Source organism: Hydra viridissima, unplaced genomic scaffold (assembly GCF_058129835.1).
Source record: "Hydra viridissima isolate aposymbiotic clone 2 unplaced genomic scaffold, HvirCarnegie_v1 scaffold_8, whole genome shotgun sequence".
NCBI lineage: Eukaryota > Metazoa > Cnidaria > Hydrozoa > Anthoathecata > Hydridae > Hydra > Hydra viridissima.
Genome location: NW_028324307.1, coordinates 4,173,338 through 4,192,253, shown reverse-complemented (window position 1 = coordinate 4,192,253; position 18,916 = coordinate 4,173,338). Strand labels below are relative to the sequence as shown.

Sequence of the window (18,916 nt, the reverse complement as noted above, 5' to 3'; positions counted from 1 at the left end):
AAATCATCGATTTGCGCTGCAATGAGACTTGAGTATTACCAAACCTGTCCTTAAAAGGTTGTTACTAAATAAACAAATTCCTCGTGCATACAAGATTTTTTGTCACAAATCAAAATTTGAATTTTTTCTTTTATTAACAAAAGAATCTCTTCCTCTGCCCTTCCCGTTTAATTAAGAATAGTTCACACCTACTCAAAAAAATTATAGCATTATTAATCCTCCTAGTGGTGGTGCTAGTGTAAGCTATAAATTAGTGAATATCTTTCCATAAACAGTTAGCCGTTACGACTACAGTTAGTCTAAATTAGTATTGCTAAATTAAAATTATTATTGACATTGAACTGTTATTAGTATGGTTATGAGTTTATCAATTTAACTATTTTAAGTCGCTATTGCACTATCTGTATAGTATAGGTTGCTAGACAGAGTAAAAAAAGGGTGCGATACGCAAACATCAACTCGAAATAGAGGTTCCACTGGATGTGTAGCAATGGTACAAAAAAAATACAGTCAACTGGTAATACTACAGTCTACAGCAAATCTAAGTAATAACAATGTGTGATCTGGGGCGTTGCGTGAGAAAATTCCGGAGGGGGGGGGGGGGAAAAGACCTTGTTTTTTCTAACTGCTTAACATAGTTTTCACAACTGTTTTTTTTAATTCAAGAAATCAATTCTGCCCTATTTACAAAATCTACTGATTGTTATACTACACTGCACTCACTCTCATGAATTGCCAATTATCAGTATTAAAGTCTATTAGCAAAACAAAGCTTCCTTTACATATACGCAAATATTCTTTTCAGAAAACGTCTAAAGGTTTTACCCATTCATAGTGAAATTGTACCAGTACAAAAAAATGTTACAATTTACAAATCCAATAAACTTTAACAAACCATTCTGGAAGCATATATAGCATTTTAAAATTTTACGGAAATGAGTAAGTACAAAGGAATAAGGAAAATATTATCTTTTTACCAAACTTATACGCACAATATTTTATCATCAGTTTATCATTTTTTGTCTACTGTTTGATTTTAATATGACGTTTCATCAATTGAACCCATCGTTTAACAAGATGTTTGGTGTTAACTACTTTATAATGTTCTTTTTCGCACTTCTGCAGCATGAGACTATCCAATCTCTCGACACTCATTGTTGTTCTCAGATGTGATTTTACAATCTTGAGTTTACTGAAAGAACTTTCATTTGATAATACACTCTAAGCAGCTGAGATTACAAAAGCACATAGTTTATGGGCTTGTTTCAGTATATCCTTTAACTTCACAACATGGTACAAAATGTCTTGCAGCGTCTTAGCTGGTGTTCTTGATGGCTTAAAATCTTCATCACCTTCTTCTAAATAGATATCTATCAAAATTTCCATCAGGATTTTCAGCACATGAACATCTGGAAAATGATCCTTGTATCCAGGAAGAAAAAGTTTGTTTGCTTTTGTTAAGTTTTCAAAACTGAAATTATCCTTATTTAAGGAAACCTAAAATGTTTGGTGATAGGGGCAAATATTTCCTTTGATGCTGCCGAGTTTTCAGTTAGACCAATGGCTAGAGAGTCTATGACCTCTTTGAATTCTTCTGATAAAAAGCTTTCATCTCCATTGCTATTAATCTAGAGTGTCGTTCGTAATCATTTTTTATTGCATCAATGTGTAATTTTCTAGAAAATATTACTGCACTTTTAATCAAATTATTCATAGCATCTGTATCGTTACTGATATTTTGTATGTTCTTGGCAGTACTATCAATTACATTAATACTGTCAATGACATTGAAGTTTGGACTTTCTAAGATTTCTGTTAATATTTTTATCTACTCTATGATATTCTTCATGAAGAAAAGAGTAATAAAGAAATCAAAAGTTGTTACTTTTTTTCAGAAGTCCTATTGCCTTAGTTCTCGTGTTAGTATCAAAAATCTTATTAATTGAGATGTTCAGAAGAAGATCAATAACTTTCTCTAAACACTGATTTAAAGCCTTAACAGATTTTGCTCGTGCGGTCCATCATGTTCTAGACAGGTTTACAAGCTGTATTGCACTGTCAATGTCTTCAGGTTTTTCTTTAAAATGACTAAATCTTTTTGTCCTTGATGTGAAGAAAACATGCAACTGTTCGAGGACATAAAACAATTCTCGTATTAATGTATTAACTTTGCAGGCATGTTCAAAAGCAGTGTTTGTACTGAGGCCTTGACAAGGTATTATGCCCAACTTCTTCTGTTATATACATTTGTACTCCTTCAAACTCTCGTAGTCATACGACTAAGAAGCTATCTTTGATGTGTCAATGCCTTTTTTATGTAAAGAAGATAAAATAAGCTCAGCCATCCCTTTTCCAGTCTTATCAGTGCATTCGACGGATTTCAACAGCCTTTCCCGAATCTAACCGTTTTTCAAAACATTTTTTGACACTTCCACCACAGAACTTATTGCATTCAAAATTTCATTTGCAGCGAACTTTTCATTTACTGATTCTTCTTTACAATATATTTTATAAATGTCATTACAATTTTTAAGATTATCTATTAAAACACCCAAACTCCCCATGAGCGAAGTCCAATTTGTTGTTTCACTGCTTACTTCAGTACTATCCAAGTTAATAATATTCGTGTCATCTTTTTCATCTCGGTCAGGAAACTGAGTTAAATGATCTGATTTAGAATTTAATTCTGTAAATTTCTCTGCTTGTTCCTGGACTACAACATAACTCGGGTTTTCCACTTTTGCATCATTATCTTGAATTTTTGAACTTGCGTACTCTTCAAATTTCTAATCAGAAGATTTTGTTTCTTCTTCTATGGATATACCACATGTTGAAGTCGATGTTTCAATTATTATCAAGTCTAACTTTGTATGTTTACTACTTTGTATTTCATCACCCACTTCAACATCGTTACAAGCATTCTGAGGTTCCGTTTTTCGTTTTTTTGAAGCTAAAGATACTACAAATGGATTCTCTGGGGCTCCCACTGTTAGTATATGAACCTTTCTACCACTATGAACGGATTTCATGACTGGTTTTATTGTCGTTGTTAAATACTGCTTTCCATATGCCAAATAGTAATTTATATCTTTTGCTTTTCATAGTTAGTGCTGGAAAACAAATGCAGATACTATAATTTACCGTAATTTTAAAATGATTTTAAAAATGTTTATAAAAGTTATCACTCTTAACAAGTGGGATAAGATATGAGTCTTACAATAATAGAATAAGACTAATAATCCTATTATATATTCTAATTAGGCCTATTACAACTACAAACCTAATTCTGATCCTACTATAGTATACTGATAATTAGAAATAATAACAGGCGCAAAACGTTCATTTCAGAGTTTAGCATTTATTTTCTTATACTTCCTGATGAAAAGCTTTATACTTTAAATTATTATATTAAAAAATGAATCATGTCATTTTAAATACTATTATATCTTTTATACAAAGACAGAAATGTTAAAATCAATTCATGGAAATAAATATTCACGTTTCAAAGTAGAAAGTATGAAAAAAAAAAGAATAACTGCTTTTAGTCAAACATAAAGCATAAACTTGCAGCTGCCATTTTTATTGTTGATAACAAAAAATAGTAGCGCGAAAAAAACAAAACAACGTGGATATCAAAAGGGCACTTAGTTATGACTTCGCAATTTGTTTCGTCTTGTGGAAAACAGCCTTAAGTCGTTTAATAAACGTTAAGTTTATTTGTCCAAGTCAAAAAAGAATTAGATCTTTGGTGGATTTTCGCAAACATTTTAATTTTATTTAACTAGAAAATATTTTTTAATTTTATCACCGATTTCCCAACTACTCCAACTTGTGGCAAGAAAATTCCCAATTTCCCTCTTTTCTAGATTCTGGAAGGGGGAGACTCCCCTCTACCCCCTCCAAGGCGATGCCCCTGTGTATGATATTTCTATATTACAAAATTATACGCGACTGCATCTAGTAACATAAACTTATTGTGATTGCTCAACAATATTTCGATCTAGCATTTCCAGATCTAGTCATGATTAACTTTTTAATACAGAAATAGCTATATGTAAAGATGCCTTTTCAATAATTTATAATTATGGTAATATAAATTATTATAGTAGCTATCACAATTATACAATTTTAAATAGCAATACTTTGTGTAATAATTATACTTTGCTACTTACCTGTTGACCCGCATGGAAATTTCCCATGGAAATTTATGAAAAAAACCCATGGAAAAACCATGAGTATTTAGAACACGTTCCCATGGCAAACTCATGAGTTTTTCATGGAAAAACTCATGAGTTTTCTATGGGAACTTGTTTCAAATACCCATGGTTTTTTCATGGGTTTTTATCACAGATTTTCCATGGAAAACTTATGGTTTTTTGTGTTGCAAATAAGAATTCCAAATTCCATGGTTTTTCCATGGTAAAACAGCATGTTTAGCTTTCGAATTATATGAAATCTCATGTTTTTTTAATTGCCATATATACCATAAAACGCAAACTTTATCACGTAAATTGCTAATATTATTGAGTTCTCTTGATCAATGGGATCGCTTTTGCAGAATAAAGTCAATAAACGAAGTAAAATTTAAATCTTGTTGAAAAACATAAATGAAAAATTTTTTTGCTAACAAATATCTTCTGGTTCATTTTCATCCACAATATTGTCTTTCGTTTGCCGCTTTTTGAATTTCCCTACATCTTGCAGCTTTTTAGCCATTGACTGCTTTCTCATACTGCTATCGGCTCCAGGATATTGTTTCTGAACGTACGCTACAAAACAAAGCAGGAAATACAAAACTTGTAATAAATAAAGTATAACGCATTGATTATTGGCATAAAAATATAACGTTTAGTAATGCCAATTAAAAAAATGATGCACAAATAGTTTTTACAAATGGCTTATTTTGAAATCTTACACAACAGTGCAGCAACTTTTAATGGATTCAATGCTTTCTTTGCTACTTTTGAAGAGTTACAAACACGACCTGTCACTGAACTCTGTGCCATCTCCTCTTGGGTGAATATCAAATCCATGAGCAGCCTACCAAGATGAGTTGCTCTTGTCAACTTAATCATGGAAAGCTTCGTGTTCGATACTGTGACACCAAACCCCAGATCAATCTGAAAGTTATAAGTAAAACTTATTTTAATTGGTAAAAATAAACCAAGTCATCCAACATTCACACATATAGCAACTAAATAGAATTAAGTATGTTTATCTAATGGTGATCATATTAGCATTTGACAAAGAAAAATGTTTTCTCTTTTTGAAGTATCTACTTGGCAAAAGTGACAAACTTAATAGATCGGCAATGCAGATGCAAAAGCCGATCTATCTTTGCTTTGCCAATTAATTATTACCCTTTTTGTAACAGGATGCAGATTAAAATGTATTACATAGATTAAAATAATACAATCAAACCACTTACCATCCACAGTTTTAGTTTTGATCCATTTAAACTTTCTCCATGTTTTGTCAACGCCAATTTGTTCCAAAATGGCTCTTTGGACTGACATAGTTGACGGCCAAAATACCATACACTTATATTCATTTACTCAATGTGCTGGAATTACATCTTCAAATTGAGAACCAGCTTTTTCTTCCAACACAACTCTTGTCTAAAGTAACTTATTTTTAATAGTTTTGCTTGCCATATTTAACTAAACCAAGGCTAATATAAAAATAATTATCAAAGATTTTGTTTTTATATTTGACTAATTAGTAGATCATTGAATTAGAGAAAGTTATTTTAGCCAGTTTTCTATCTCGCCCCATTGTAGTATGGTTGGTTAAATCTATTTTAATTAACATCACCTTAATCTTTTTTATACCAAAATGATTTATTTATACAAAAGTTAAAATTGAGAAAATTTAAGGAGTATTTAATATAATAAATTTTTATGTTAAACGTTATATATTTTAAAAAATCTGCAATTAAATTAAAAAAAAGCTATATTTATAAACATTGGTTTTATTTTATACAAAGATCACTTGAAAATAAAATTAAATAAATTCATGAACTAATGACATACAAATAAAACCATTTTATAAGGTAACAACAGCTTTTCGGATAAGTTTTGACTTACATAACATTTTTGGGCAAAAACGAATCTGTTTCATATCTATTATATCAACATTTAACTCCTTAGAATCAATTGGACTTTTATAAAAAGATAAAAGCTGGTCATTCTTAAAAGCATAACATTTACAATTTTCTCCATCTATCTCTTTAATAAAAAAGAAAGTGATGTCCTCTAATAAAAACAACGAGTCACGAAAACGAGTACTTACTTTATAGACCAGGGTTTTTGTATTTTTCATAAAATGTAAGTTCTCCAACTCAGAAAGATGTTTTGCTACTTGCACTATTGGAGTTTTAGAGTTTTTTATATATTTCTTTAATGTTTGCATATATTTTTCGAAAGGAAATGAAGACAACTTGTTTAAAGAACACCAAAAATATTTTGCATCATCATGAACATGTATAATACAATAAACATTTTATACACAAAACGTATTCCCATATAAAAACTTGGCTTTCTTGCAAAAATATACTGATAAATTGTAAGCTTAATCAAGATAGTAACTACGAAATTCATCATTTTTAGACAATAAAATACGCGTTGCAATGCTAAATGTCAAAAAATGTTCATATATTGCATCTGAAACAATTCCCTTTAAAACAATAACACCAAAATAAAGTAAAAATTCCCTATATTCTGTTGCCTTCCAAAATAATAAATCTTCTGAAGATCGTGGTTGCCTTACAAAATCCGAAGGGAGTTTACCGTTAAAAGAAATAAGTTTAGCAGATATTTCTAATACCTGTGAGTTTGATAATTTGCATATCCTAGGACCAGATTTTAGAAAGATTAATCTTTTTTTGTAATTCCAAGGCACACTAAGTGCATGTAATCTAAAATGAAACCTTTAATGCAGTCAAAATCATCTATTTTAACTAATGGCGGTAGCTGCACTTGATGGCTATTTATATACAGAAGTTGATTAAAATCTTCATTTTTACGAAGCGGATAACTAATATCATCATTATATACAGTTCTGTTACTATCACGAGAACCTTTTACTTGACATCACTCACATGCATTATAACCTGTATGACCAAATATACACTTAAGAAAGGATCGTGCAGGTGCATCACATATATAAAAGCTTTAAGTTTTACAGCATACATCTTATCATTAAAGTGTATACCATCAATTCTCAAAATATTTATTTCATTTATAAAATCATCAAGATAATCTGTAACACAATTAGGTTTGCTTGTTCCAGAATGTAAAGCAGTAGTAAAAACACCTGAGCCATCAAAATTACCCAAAATAGGCCAAAGCTGAACTTTTGATGATTTGAATAAAGGAAGTCCATCGATGTTGATATCTAGGTTGATAGAATCGTGGTTTAAATGAAAACTCGGAAGAAAAACTAACTGCTTTAATACTGCACATTTTATACCAAAATAAATATATTCTCCGCCACATTTTTGTTTATAATCAATCTCTCTAGGAGTTTTTAGCAATGTACGTGAATCTTTTGGCAAGCAGCAATGTCCACTTTCCCTTAAAAGTTTGAGTAAATTGTCCATGAAAGATCTTGACAGATTGTATTTACATGATAAACTAACTAGACCATAAGTGATATCTTAATCTCCATTATCACTGTGACCACTATCATCGTTTAATGTAGGATGCATTGCTGGAACAGTATCAAAATCACATTCATCATAACTTCGCTCAGACTCTAACGATATAGATTTTGGTGTGCTGTTTGACTCAGAGAGCACACCAAAATCGATATTTTCAATTATCGTCTCGTTAGTGCAAACTGAAAATATATTTTTAACACATAAAGTATCATCAACAAAAGAGTTATATTCAATAGAACTAAAGCTATCCTCCTCTTTAACGATTTTCTTAAGTTCAGCATTTAATCTTCTGCATTTACGATAATACGTCATTCCTTTAAATGTTAACCTACATTAAACGTGCTCAATTTGGTTTTACGACGCGGAAACTGAAAACCTCGTATTGAAAGCACGGCTTAAACAATTTATTTAGCTCATGTGTAGTATACGGGTATACATATTTAAAACGTATACAATTTGTATTATCTTTATAATACGATTATCAGACAAATAGAATACGTTTTGGATACGTCTTGTGCAGGCTGGGCGCGTGAATATTAAATGAATAAAATGCCAATTTTCTTCTCTAGTAAAAGTTCTTGGTTGATAGATTTGGTAAATTAAGTCAGAAGCAATTGATACAAATCTTTGTTATATCCCTTCGTGCTTTAAACTTTGCATTTCGTTTTCCAACATAAAATGTTTCTGCATCTTTGTGGAGTTGTTCTTTCTGTAATTCTACCTCATGCAATTGTTGTTTAAGCATTTTGCATTCTGAATTAAAAGATAGTTCAATTTTTATTGCTTCGATTTTATCTTTAAACTCATCACATTTAGAATAAGTTTCAGTTCTAGGGTACCCAAAGAAATGTTAAAATTACTGTTAAATATATTGCGATAAGATTAATATGACAATTTATTATTTCCATATTTGATTTTAAACAGATTAAACACCTTGGTAATATTCTGTTCTTCAGGAAAATATAATCACCTTGTTTTTTGTTTTTTTGAGAATAGTGGGACTCTTGACCTCTGAAAGAAAAGATGTGATCACATATCTTATTTTTTAGTTCAGCAGTAAATCTTTTATAATGATTTTTGTGTTTTCCTCTTCGATCTTGAGGTGAGTGATCTATATAATGAAAAAACGTAATTTTTATATATGAAAAATGTTATTGGAAACGGGCGTTAAGAATAAAGATTTTATAATCATTAATGTATTCAATAAAAAATTATAATGTGCCTGTAGCTAAAAGACTTCTTTTTTATTTCCAATCTTCCCTTCTTTATGCCAAAGATTGAAGTAAATGCAGAAAAGCAAACATGAACAAACAAACTCTTACTTGTAATTACCTCTCGATTTGTTATAAAAGGTTTGTATTTTTAACTGCTATTATAACCTTTTAAATCGATATTTTGTTTTCTTCTTGAATCATTCGCCATTTTTATAAAATTTACATCAACCAAATCATCTGTGACTGTTTTAATAAACAAAGACTTACAGCTATCAGTATAAGTCTTGATAATTCAAAAAGTAAGAAATGTAGAGATGGGCCGATTCCAAAAAATACCGATTCCGATTCCGATTCCGATTCTCAGTTGCGATTCCGATTCTTTACGGATTCCGATTCTTTTGTGATTTTTATTATTTTAATTTAACTGATAGCACTTATAGTTATTTTAGTGCTTAGGCGAATTTTGAAAATAAAAACACGGAAGTCAGTTATATGTACAGGTGAAACAGGACTAATTACACCGAGGCTCTATGGAGAACGCCCTCCCCACTCATTTTGATCGAAAACCTTTTTTTTTTTTTTTATTGACCTCAAAAATGAGGTTTTTTTTTTACAAATCAAAGGAGTGTGCCCTTCCCCCCTCCCCTGCTTTTAAAACCGTGTTAGCCTTGTGAAATAATAAATAACAAATAATATAGTGAATGTTTGTATAACCTTATTATTAGTAATAAGAAAAAATGATATAGTCATAAGTAATGGATAGTGATCAGATAAACAGAATGTCGTATCTTCAGCATTTACATGTCACTACTATTAGTACTGATAGTTTAGAAATGGCAGATTTTTGTTCAAAAACACAAGCATTTGCACTCGTTCCGGAGTTAACCGGCTTCTTTTCTGGTTGCAGATAAGCCTCGCAGTACTAAATAACTGCTCCGAAAACACTGTACGTAGAAGCGTCCCTAAATATTTCTGCGCTAGTTTTTCCTTATTAAGAAATTTGGATTTCCTCCAGTAATCAAATACGTCTTCGTGACTTGCGAGTAGAGGTTCTTTTAATTACACTGCTACTTCGTCTGACATAGTGCAATACGCATTAAGTATCTAAAATATAAAAAGAATTGGTTTTTTCATATTTTTCACCTCCCCAAGGCCGAGGGGGCCACTTCAGTTGAGGAGGCTACTCATTTTTTTAAAAATTATTTTGTGTTCTTAATCGTGGTAATAGCCCTCTCTCAATTCTTTAAATCGGAAACACGGACCTTGACGAACAAGGTTGCTTCGCGGAGAAATATAGTCAAATATTTTGCAATATTTAAAGCAATTAATAATATAGAAGTACATATAATACTTACCACAGAATTTGTGTTAATTATTTGGTTATATAATGACCAGACAGCACCTGGAGCAGGTGTGGTTCGTTCTTGATTTTCAGCAACTTTAGTTTCAAGACCTTCGTCTATTTCTAGTGCATTCAACTCACTTATCAGTAAAGTAACAGCTTTCTCAGCCATCGCCCTGCTCCTAAAAATCTTGTTTTTAAATCTTGGATCTAGTATTGTTGCAAAGGCATATACAGATTTGTTCTCGCAGTCTCCATAACGACGATGCAAAGATTCACACAGAGATTCTTTGAAATTTCCGTAGTCCTTGATGCGATCAAGTGACATGTTAACTGTATTTATTATTGGGATAACATCTGATGTGGTTACTTTTGATGAACTTCCAGTAAGCGTGACGTCTTCAAAAGCTTTTAAAGCAGTAACGAGAGAAACCAAATAGTCCCATTCTTCGGTTGACAATTCTTTGTTTTTTTGACCAGCTTTTGGGAAATGTGGCGTTACCAACAGAATCGCATCTTTTTGTTCAATTTAACGGTTTAGCATGTGGAAGGTGCTATTTCATCTAGTTGGGTCATCTTGAATGATGCTGTGTTTATGAAGTCCCAAAATCTCCTGAGATTGTCTCAAATGTTTGTACGATTTAACCGAATGTTTAAAGTGTCCTACTATTCTTCTACATGTAGCAGTTAGTAAAGAAATTCCTTCATTGTCAAGACAGTCATCTTTTACAACCAACTGAAGTGTATGGGACAAGATAAGGAATGTTTGAAAATTTCCCTACTTCCATAGCTGAGACAATATTTCTGGCATTATCTCATACTAATACCTTGAGTTTTTCAAGTAGTCCCCAACGCTCAAGTGATTTATTCATAAATTTAACAAGATTATCTGCAGTGTGGGACTCGTATGGAAAAGGTACCACGTCAAGACTGATGTGAATTTGTTTCATATCTTCTGTTAGGAAATGTGCTGTTAGGCTCATGTAATCAAGATTAGCTGTGGAGCTCCACATGTCGGTTGTTATACTAACATGATCAGCTTTCTTTGCCAAGAAACGAATTTTGCTTGATACTTTCTGATAAATGTTAGGAATTTCAATAGTCGAAAAATATTTTCTGCTTAGTATTGTATATCTTGGCTCCAAAAACTCCAGTAACCTTTTGAAACCAGGATTTTCTACTATACTAACAGGTTGGTTATCTGTGCATATCATTTCTGGAATAAGCCTTGTAATTTTTATTGACTTCGGATCTGTAGATGTGAAAGGCCGGTCTTTGCAAACACTTGGTGCATTGTCTGTTGCTTAGGAAATGAATATCTAGGCTTCATTTTTACAGAACTAAGTGTAGAAGAAGAGCTTTTAGTATTAATCTCAGCATCCTCAGACTTAGGCCCGAGACTTGTGAATACAGATGTAAGTGTAATAGATCAAGGTTCCCTTGCCATGGTCATAGAAGTATCACAAGCAGGGTTAGGAATGAATTTAGAAGATGGTCCTGCAGTAGAGCTGCCATCACCCCTGGATATAACTGTTTGGCAAATACTGCATATTGCAGAGTTAGTGTCATTTAAATCGATCGCAAAATAGTTCCATACCTCGCTTTTCTTACGTTTTGGCATGATAATGATACTATATTCTGAAATAAAAACAGCATTTATAATAATAAAAAATAATAATAAAAACAATAATAACTATAATAAAACAAGCAAATAAGATTATTATAATAGTACTTATCGCCGGTTTAAGTATCAATTGAAATTTTGTGGCAGTATTTTGCGTATTTGCAACGTTTACTTTTGTTAAGGTTTTCCTTCGCAGTTTACTTACCTACTACAATGATATAAAACAAAAGAAAGTCACAACGGCAAAGAGTGAATATTTTATTTCAATTATCAAGGGAGTGTTAATAAAAGAAATAAAGTCGTTAAAAAGCCATTTTAGAAAGAATTTGAATCTTTAAAAAAGGTAGAGAATCGCGATTCTTACGATTTCTTGAAAATAGTTGGAATCGGGAGAATTGGAATCGGAATCGGCCCATCTCCAAAGAAAAGTAAACTTGGTTGATGTATATAAGGTATATATAGTAGGTGCAGAACATTATTTACATTCAAACTTGTTTTTCGGGGAGTTTATTTTTTGAATAATAAAGAAAAGAGATTTCATTCCATCAAACTTTAAATATACATCAAATCGTTTATTTGATTTGAATTCAAATAGAAAATATGCTATTACGGTTAATAAAGCTAGAAGGAGTAAAAAGTCAAAATTTTCAAAATGTGACCCTGCCGTTTCTCTTTGTCGAGTCTTCAAATAGTTATAGCATTTAAATTTCTTTATTAAACAAAATAAATCAATACTTAATTGAACTCTTTTGTATTTTTAGCTTGTGCCTGTCAGATACTAAAGTGTCGTCAGAGGATGTGCTAACAGCAACCAAAATAAAATTAAACACTGTGTCGAATATTAAGAAGATTTAAAATATGAAAGATGTTATAAAAATGTACATATTGCATATCTGTTTCTTTTTTATCATTATTTAATATATAGTCATTTCTTTTAAAAGTTTATAAATGCACGTTTTCAAATTTTTTCTCCTAATAACGAGTATTCCTTAAATGAAATACACCGATTGAGCTTTGTAACGCGCCATTATGAAACTTTAAGGTTTGGGAATCCGAGACCCTACGGGAGGGGTAAGAATAGAGATAACAATTCAAACCAATCCATCCAGCCATGAAAGATTTTAAACGGATCAGGTATCTGCATATCGTCTAATTTCAGTTTCAAATTATATTATTTTTTTAAATCTGCCTTAACTTCTAAGGCATGTACCAGAAAGAATCTGCGCGGACATTATAAAGGATATTTAAATAAATATTGTATTTTGTTATTGAATGTTATACATATTTTGAAAGTACATATACTAATATTATTAAATTTCAATTAAGAAACTTTGTGAAGTTTTGTACGTGAGAACGTACCCACTTAGCGTTTTACACTCGACATCAGCTTTTGCACAGTCGTCGGCTGTACTTTCTTGGTAGCTCTAATCCATTTATTTTTTAAGGGGGATTATCCCCCAAAATTAAATATAGACAATAGAAGAAAACTTTTTAAGTAATCTAACATACAATATAATGAAAACAAAAAATTTACATTTTTTTTTTTTTTTTGGTCAACGATTGTTGCATATACCCCAAAAAACCCCTAAAATAAGCAGAAAATATGATTTGCGCCGGCCAAGATTCAGCAAAAACTATTAAGAAAGGCAAAGTGAAACTTTGGTATTGCATTTAGAATAGGTGCTTGAGTGTTTTAAATGGAACAGATTTGGAAAAAAAAAATCTGGGTCTGAGCACATGTCCGACAAAAATGGTATTATAAAAAAGGGCAATTTTTTAAAAGGTAAAACAGCTATTCTGGTTTTTTTCTTGAGATATCAAAATTCTGTTCCATTTAAAACACAGGGCTTATTGAAAGGAAGATATGCTGAAAATTTGAGACAAAAAGCTTAAGCGGTACTCTTGCAACATTGACCGGCATATTGAAAAACCTCAAACTGAGAAAACGCTAAAAATGTAAAATTATTAAATAAAAAATCTCCAAACATACTAAATATTACATATAAGACTCTAATTTAAATTAAAAACCTCCTTTTTCATATAATTTGCCTTCATTTCCTAAGGTTTTATCACTTTTCTTCAATTTTTTAGCCCTTAATTTTTGACGACGCAATTTATTATTTGGCTTTCCTCGATAGATTGACCGTTTAAGGTGGATTTTGTTTATAACGTTTGAACCGTTTATTGTATAATAGCCAGGAATCATGTTAAGTTTTTCATAAATTAGGATTGACGATTTCATCCCAATATTAAAATTAGCTACAGCGTCGTAGACACTAAACTTTAGCACTGTAATGGTGACAAATTTTGTTTTTGGTATACGATTCCAAATTTTTCCATTAAAGGACTCATTCGCATTTAGTGTTTTGCCATGAAGACATTTTTTAAGCTCATCATCTTTAGTGAGGTCCTCAAAAACAGGTCTGATCTTGTATACAACCTCTTAAGGAAGGCCAGGGCCTGGCTTGTAGGTATTGGTTTTATTTACTTTGTCTCTGTTGAATTTACACCAACTACTTGCACCCGTTGGACAATGTGGGTAGTGCCAGTTGTTATCTTTCGACGATGCCACATGAAAAAGAGTTGCAAGTGCTGATGATTTCATGGCAACTATATCACCAGTATTTTGTCTAATTGCTATACCAAAAAAATTTTGCAATCGATCAATTGTTGCATCTGTCAATCTTCCACGACCACCTAGTCCTCTCACTTTTTTTTTCTATTTTCGAAGTCGTGTTCCAACACGCTTCTGATAGTGCCCAACACATTCCAATTTAGTTACTTGAGTGTCAGGATAAACATCTTTGACTATATTGTAGCTTTTACTATCTCCATCACCCAAAAAGTTAACATATTTTAGTTTATGTTTTTGAATTGATCGGTGGAAAATGCGACTGGCTCCTTCGCATTCCATTCCACTTGCAGAACCAATGAAGTTCATTTTACAAATATGTAAATTTTTAAAACTTGGCATAAGCAGTAGGATTTCTCTTAGCAAGGTTTTGATTTAAAGAGCACCCTCTGCAAAAACGACTCATTACCTCAACATCTATAACTTTTCCATTGTCTAATGAGAGTGCAGCAACCACACCATTTAATGAGGAAAATCCCCTACGCTGCCATGTCCCATCACACGATACACCAATATCTAAAATCTCATCTTCATTTTGACAATTTTGTCTTAATTCAGCTACAGCATCAGCCATTGTTTCCTGTGCAACTTCCTCTGTAATATTAGCTATTTTCAAAACAAGTTTATCATAGTTTTTCGACGTCATTGGTTTTGGCATGTTCATAAGGGTCGTAAATTTTTGAATTCCAGAATATCCTATTCCAAGAGTTCTCATTGTGTATATTGTACGTGTGTTTATATCAAAGATTCCTTTTTGATTTAATAATTTAGAAGTATAAAAGTTATTTTGACATTTACATTTTGAACAAAAAGTTGAAAGTTCACATGCAAGTCCTCGCTTTTTGCTAATGTTTTCAGTTATTGCTAAAGTTGTTTGAAAGCAAGTGGGGCAACTTAAAACCGATACAGCATCTGACAAAATAGAACAGTCAATTATTCTATAACCTATCACATCTTTGTTTTGGACATAAGCATTCTTTTGTGGTGTTAATTTCAAAATAGGTTGAAGCTTGCGAAAAGAAGTCGACGTTTTGAAGATGTCTTTTTGTTTATCAACAAAAGATTCAATATTATCATTTAAAAGGTGATTTAAATTATTTAAAATTTCACTGCCACGTAACACCTTTCCATTAAAAATCCTTTTTCTTTTTACTGTTCGTTTTGTTCTTGCTTTAACTCTATCTTCTTTTACCATGTTAAAAAACTTTTAAAAAATTTGTTTCTCTTGCGATAAAAATTGAGCTGAAACTAAACTTGAAAACTAATTTTTCTTACTAATAGTTTTATAAATCTAACAAGAAGCTCTTTAAATCTAACAAGAACCCAAATAAGATTTTTAGTTGCGAATTTTATCTAAGTTTTCATTGCATAAGAAGTCATTTGTTGAGGTGTACTACAAGACGTAAATTTATATTTTTTGAAAAACGGCATTGTTACTACTTGAAAAATGCAAAATTTTGATATTTAGAGTAATTTTTAGACATAGCCACTACGATTTTTGAAATCCTCATATATTAATGTATCTAAAACAGTTAAAAATTTTTTTTTGAATTTTTGAAATTTTTTGGGGGTGTATCCCCCTTAAGTCTTTAATGTTTCTGGCTTCTTTTACATTGAATCTTAGTTTTCTTTTCACAAGAGCCCACCCAGCCATCCAAAACATAAGGGTACCATTAGGGACCCACACGGGCTTTGATACGGGACACATATGAGCAACCCGTTGCTAGCCCAGCAGGAGATGCAAGCGGGTTCTACACGGGTCCCATACGCGCTTCCCACTGGGAACCATACGGTTCCCGTATGCAGCCCATTTAATTAGTCCATATGGTTACGACTAGGAAAATTTGGATACAGCCCAAAAGGAGCCTGCAAGTCTCATAAACGTGATACTTTTTCATTTAACCTCTGCCTTAAAGTCAGTCAGGAAGAAGTCATAAAGAACAAGAAACGTAGAAAAAATAAAACAAAATATTATTTAAACTGATTATTTTTAAAAAAAAGTCACTAATAATGTTAAACAAAATTGTCCAAACTCTCTGAAGGTGTTAGATAAACAGCATCGAGTTTAGTCGAGTAAACGGTAGCTCCAAATTTAGCAGATCTACGACTGTTACTTCCACGATCCTGTGAGTGGCAAACCATGTTGAAAGATCAGCTTCAATTTCCTTTTGTGTGGAATTTTTTGTGACGACATTTTGTATGAGAGTTGAATAAATTTGATATATGAACATCAATAAATACGAATTCTCTCAATACTAATTTTTTATTTTATCTAAGAAATTTTCGCTAGATTATTGATACTAGCATCTTCAGCTTTAATTACAAATTATTAATTAAGTTAAATTACAAACAAACTTTATTGGTAACGTCACTTTTTAATGGCTTCTTTAAAGCTCGCTTTAATTGGGTTTCTTTAATACTACGTAGTTATAAAAAATATGGCGTCCAGAATTGCGCTTTTACATACTGACCGTCATCTAAATTCATTCCTCCATTTTTAGGTCCGCACTTCGTCGATTGAGAATTATAGGTTTCTATGTGATGTTTTTTTAGTATAGAGAAAATCGACTTTAAACTTTTGGGAATGTTAATAGAATTTCGGACAAATTTTTGTCCAAAATGATTGTATACTTAGTTAAAAAGGAATTAGATGAAATATTTTGTAAACTAAGCTATACTTTCGATTTCAGTTAGAACGTTTTCTACAATAGTAACGTATTTTTTGTTAGAATTAAAAGGTTCTACAAGAAATATTTGTGGGATATAGGCCATATTTAAGAAAAAAAATAAAGCAAGAGACAACATTAAAAAACTAAAACATTGAATATTTTGTTAATAATAAGAAAAAATAAGAACATCTGAAAAAATAAAGTTTAAGTATCTAAATATTTTAACGAATTTTTATAACATTTTCATATTTCTTATCTTGTAAAGGCATAAATTTTAGCATGTCTTTCAGATCATTCTTTTTTTTTTCTGTAATGGCACTTTGATTAAACTTGAAAAGAATACCTGGTTTAGGCAAAGTAAACATAATATTCTTTTTAACTTCTTTATCTTTTTTTCTAGTATATTTCTCAGGTGGCTTTACATTGGTTGTATGAAACATTTTATTTGAATAAGAAACTTTATACCCAACAAGAGGTGCACGTTTAATTTGGAGTGATGTTATATTTGAAAATGGCACTTGTTTAAATAAAAATTTGTTTGCAACATTTTGGAAATCTTTAAAATCCTCTGACTGCATTTGAATAATTGTGAATGGTTTTTTCCTGTTTACTGTAAGTAAAAGTCTCATTAATGAAATTGGTGAGTAAAATTCAGAAGACTGCAGTTTTTTTTAATTTGACTGTGCATGTTATCAACATCCTGAACTGCAGAATGCCCTGGTACACTGTACTTCATTGTAATATCTTCAACTAGTCGGTGCTGAGTCAGAAAATAAATCATGGCAGTTGTCATTATTGAGTTGCGGTTTTGAGGAACACAACTATCACTCCAAGTAATGTAATATTTAGATTCAGGAAATGTTTTTGCAACATCATCAAAAATTTGTTCTTCCTGAAGTTACTTCTGGCCAAACAACACAGTACTTCTTAATAGTTTTGTTAGATTTAACATGTGCTGTCAGATTGTAAACATTTAGTTTTCTTTTGTAGAAAAAGCTACTTATTTCAGCTTTCGGACACTGAACAACTTTTTGAAGATCAAAACTAATTACTACTAAATCAACCAGCTCATTGTTATGGTCATATGTTTTTTCTTCACGCATTGCTATTTTTTCCTGCAAATGAACTTGCTGCACCTCTTTCATAGTGTTATCAAGTTTATTATTTTCTTTTGCTACTTTATAGGCTTCACAAGCATCACACCTGTCCTTTTTTGGTTTATGGAAACTTAAATTAAACTGAGTTTTAAATATAAATCTAAAGTAAGACTCTTTAACTTTTTTTGCTTCTTCCTCACTATTCGTTTCGATGTACAGCTGATACATCTTTTTTAAATTCAAATTTGAGGGTAAGTACTGTCGGGTGCTTGAAGACCTGCAATAGTGACTATCAACTGTTGGAAATGAACTTATGAAGTGAATTACTTTATTTTTTATTTCATCTGTAACCACTCTTTTAGTATGCTTACCCCTCATATCTGCTTTTGGCGTACCAGTCAACGGATCCTTCTTTTCGTGCACATTGTAAATAATTTTTTGACTAATACATAGTGTTTGTATCCAAAAAGTTTTGCAAACTCTGATTTCTTCATTTGCTACAACAAAAAAATATTGAAAAGAATAATGTCTTTTTGAAAAACCTTCTTTAGTCTGACGAGCTGTTATATTACGTCTTGTAGAACTTAAAATGAAAAAGTTTTGCCTATCTTTGTCCATATTGTAGTATGACTGTTTAATTAAAATTCTCTGCTCAAAGAAAAGTTAAGCGTTGCATTT

The 18,916-nt window shown here is 31.4% G+C and overlaps 3 pseudogenes; all 3 read right to left on the bottom strand.

Annotated features, from left to right (window-relative positions):
- Positions 1-6,003: 6,003 nt before the first annotated feature.
- LOC149884633 (uncharacterized) lies at positions 6,004-7,972 on the bottom strand (annotated as a pseudogene).
- Positions 7,973-10,397: 2,425 nt separating this feature from the next.
- Positions 10,398-11,853, bottom strand: LOC149884632 (zinc finger BED domain-containing protein 4-like; annotated as a pseudogene).
- Positions 11,854-13,747: 1,894 nt separating this feature from the next.
- LOC149884631 (uncharacterized) lies at positions 13,748-17,244 on the bottom strand (annotated as a pseudogene).
- Between the last annotated feature and the right edge of the window lie 1,672 nt (positions 17,245-18,916).